Raw genomic sequence first — 4137 nt, forward strand, 5'->3', positions numbered from 1 at the left:
ATCATCAAGGGCAGGTGTTTGCTAATTAATGTTCACACTTCCACACCACCCCCACCACCTTTTTTTTTTTTTTTTTAAAGACTATAGCTATCTTCAAATTTGAGAGCCACCATGTGGTTGCTGGGAATTGAACTCAGGACCTCTTGAAGAGCAGTCAGTGCTCTTAACCACTGAACCATCTCTCCAGCCCCCATACTTTCACCCTTGCTCCCTGAAGTGCTCTTTTGGAAGTCCCCAATAGATGAAGCCGGGACTCTGGATTAACAAAGTCACGGGAAAAGTCTTCTGGATGCCCTGCGAGGCACTGTCTCTTGGGCCCAAGCAGGGCTGCCTTCTAGGAACCCACGTCCTGTGAGAGCCAGCCCTAAAGCAAGTACAGGCCTGGGAGCAGTGAGTCTGGGCTGCATCTGCCTCCTTTCTTTTCTCCATCCGGTCCTCATGCTGGAGGAAGGCCTCAGGAAGAAGTGAGAAGCAGGCTGCCTGCCTCTGGTGGGGTATTTAACTAGTGCATCACTAGCTCTTAGTTAGTTTGCTCTCTGAGGAAAGGAGTTTATGATACTTACTCATTTCCATGGTCTCAGTGCGGCTGTCTCCAACGACCAAAGTGCTGTCCTGAAACAGAGTCAGGAAGAGAAGCCCACAGTTATCATGGAGAGCCAGAAACCAGCAATTATTCCCAAAACAAGAACGGGATAGAGGTCGGAGACTTGTCTATAGTTGATATAGTTCTTTTTACTTAAAGAACCCAGAAGGATTCTGGTAGTTACTGTCCAGTGGTTAAAACAAAGGACCCCCCCCCCCAGGAGTTTCAGTTTAGGGAGTAGTGAGACCAAAGCAAACTTTTTCGGGAGGGATTGGGGGTTGAGGGGAGAGTACCTCTACTATGTGATTTACAGTTAAGATTGGGGGGGATGGACTTTGCTGAACTCAGGAGTCTCCACCCATTCCTGAGGAAATATTGGGTTCATGGCTGCTGGGGAAGGGGAAGATATTTTCCTCAATGGTGTAGCCACTGGCCAGGTGCCCATGAACCTGTAAATCTTTTCCCAGTGTTCCTGTAACTATCCCTATGTTTGTTGGTACACACACATATACACACACACACACACACACCCTCAAAAGAGGGAGAGGACCAGCAGGGTCTGGGCTGTCAGGAGGGTATTGGGTGAATATGATCAAAATACATTATGCATGTGTGAAAAATGTTACAATGAAACTGTCATTGTACATTTAAATATATAATAACGAAAACTTTTAAAATATAAACTTTCAGCAGGGCAAGGTGATGCACGTTGTTGGTCGCAGCACTCCGGAGGCAGGTTTGTATGAGCTACAGGCTAGCTCGGTCTATATAGGGAAACGCTTGTTTTTGGTTTTTATTTTTTAAAAGAAAAAGTAAACTTGTTATTTGGTTATATCCCATGGATGGCAGCCACCCAACGAGTAGGTAGCACTGGTGATTTATATCCTTGAAACTGTAATATACCTAAAAGCAATAATTATTATCCTGAGACTAAAAATTGGGAGCCAAACATGAAATCTCTGCCTGCTCCACTCCCTAAATTCAGAAGTAGGATGCAGGGCTCTCTATAGGTGGTAAGGTTAGCTATGGAGAGTATTCTGGGTGTTCCCAAACAGGTGTCCCCCAAAATGACACCTCATGGATTGAAAAAAAAGGAAACATCAAAGAAGTTGCCCGCGGTGGGTGGACGGGCGAACGGGAAGAGGTTTCTCCTGTGCACAGTAGATTTGCGGTTAAGGCTGCTAGCCTCTTTGTTGGTTGCTGGGATCCCACGCTCTCCTCGCCAAGGATCTTTTTATCATTATAGAGAGAACACAGCCAACATTTTTTATTTCGGAACCGTTCCGCGCCTGCCTCTGGGTGTCACTCGGAAGCCGTAGAGGACCTGCCCCAGGCCCTTCCAAGTCCCCCGGGTCAGGACCGGAGGCAGGCAGTACATTTAAGGGGATCCAACATCAACAAAAAGAACTGTGTGGTTGAGCATCGTCTCTGTGCGCGGCTCCGACCCACCGAGAAGTGCCAGAGAAGGAAGGCGGCCTCCCGAGTTCACGGCGTCCCAAAGAGGATTGGTGGCTGGGCACCGGGGTGACAGCGGCAGCCAGCCTTCTGGCTCCGCGTGTCTGCAGCAGTAGGGGTAGCCTGCGCGCCACAGCCGCTCCTACGCAGAGCTCAGGTCCCACGGAGACCAGCAGCATCAGGGGAGAACCTATGCTTTGTCTTTGTGGACCCGATGGCGCCACAAAAGACCGGGACCAGAAAAGAGCGCAGGGCGCGGAGTGTTAAAGTGGTTCACGCATGCGCAGGACCAAGTTTACAGTCAAGGGTGGAGTCTGCAGATTATGGGAGGAGCGGAGTGAAGAGACTCAATTTGTCTGAGCTCTATGACACACTTGTCGTCTCCCACATGGTCTAGCGGTTAGGATTCCTGGTTTTCACCCAGGCGGCCCGGGTTCGACTCCCGGTGTGGGAACGCCAGTACCTTTTAGAATAAAGACACTAGGTTCACAGAAGACACTGTTCACACTGGTGTGACTTGAGAAGAGAGTTTTTAGAGTTTACATCCCATTCTCTGAGCCGTAACGCAGCAGAAAGAGACTTAAGAGAGAAACGGCATACAGGGCCAAAGTGACGGCTGTGAAGAAAGGAAGGACAGATCGCATACCCCTCCCCTGGCATTTGGACCGGACCAAAGAAATCGTGCTCTTTGAAAGAAAAGATGCAACTTCAGGGGGTTATAGACTCGGAGGCTGGATAAACCTTCTTTCAAGGAGTCCCAGACTTGAGGTTCAGATGTCTCACTTAACTGGTGTTAAAAGCAGAGAGGAAAACGAGATCTACAGACAGGAAATAAATTCAGGGACAGCCCCCTGTCTTGTTGCTGGGAGACCCGCATGAAGACCAAGCTGCACATCTCCTACATATGTGTGGGGAGCCTAGGTCTAGCCCATGCTAGCTTTTTGGTTAGTGGTTCAGTCTCTGCGAGGCCCAAAGGTCCACGCTAGTTAACTTTGTTGGTCTTCCCGTGGATTTCCTATCCCCTTCCGGACCATCGATCCTTCCCCTAAATCTTCCACAAGATTCCCCGGGCTGCAGCTGATGTTTGGCTGTGGGTCTCTGCGTCTGTTTCCATGGGCCGCTGGGTGGAGCCTCTCAGTGGACAGCTATGCTAGGCTCCTGTCTGTAACGTGTTGTGGGCGGCCTTGTCTGGCCTCCGTGGGAAAGGATGTACTAGTCCCGCAGAGACTTGATGCGCGGTAGGGGGGGCGGGGAGGGGGAGGAACCCAGGGGGACCTCCCACTTCCCAGAGGTGAAGGGGATGGGGGAATGGGCGGGGTGGGGGAGCTGTAGTAGGAGGAACTGGGAGGAGAGGGGGATCAGATATTGGGAGGCAAAGTGAATAGATAGTTAAATTAATGGGGAAAAAAAGGTCTGAGAGAGGGAAGAAAAAAATAGGTTTTCAGAAATATTTAGTAGCAAGGAGATACCAACAATAAAACCACACTTTCTTCTCTAATATATTTGATTGAATGGATGAATGAATGAATGAAATCTTCCAGCATTCATGTTTGACTAGAATTGGAAATTTCAGCATTTCGGTGTGGCCAGCGCTGAGGTGTCTCACATCCCCCCCCCCCAGTCCTTCACCCCTTCACGTGACCTGACGTGCAGATAGAAAACCCCACAATGGTTAGAAGCCCCATTTCTCTCCACTAGGGTTGAATTCTCTGGGAAACACCCCCCCTCCAGTTTGTTCTAGACTACCAACAACACTGAGAAATGTCTACAGAAACAACTTGGCCTCCCCAGGGCTGTGAAATCCACTCCATCAAAAATTCTTTCAGATTTTAAGGGAAACAGACGGCATCCTTCATGAGGACCTGAGGCACAAGATATGTGGTGGCTCATACCTGTAAACCCAGAATCAGGGCGGCTAAGAGGACTGGCGCCAGTTCTCAGTCAGCCTGGGCTACACAGTGAGGCCTTCTCTCGAAACACACACACACACACACACACACACACACACACACACACACACACAAATCTCTAACAGGGCTTCAGGGGAGAAAACAATCGATTAGCCAGTTCAGCCTTTATTGAACTAGATAGAACAGTGC

The 4137-nt window shown here is 49.4% G+C and overlaps 1 non-coding gene across 1 annotated transcript; it reads left to right on the forward strand.

Moving 5' to 3' along the window:
• The first annotated feature begins 2420 nt into the window (after positions 1-2420).
• Trnae-uuc lies at positions 2421-2492 on the forward strand. The gene has a single exon. It is a non-coding gene; the product is annotated as a tRNA-Glu (tRNA).
• The last annotated feature ends 1645 nt before the right edge of the window (positions 2493-4137 follow it).

This window comes from Mus pahari, chromosome 8 (genome assembly GCF_900095145.1).
Source record: "Mus pahari chromosome 8, PAHARI_EIJ_v1.1, whole genome shotgun sequence".
NCBI lineage: Eukaryota > Metazoa > Chordata > Mammalia > Rodentia > Muridae > Mus > Mus pahari.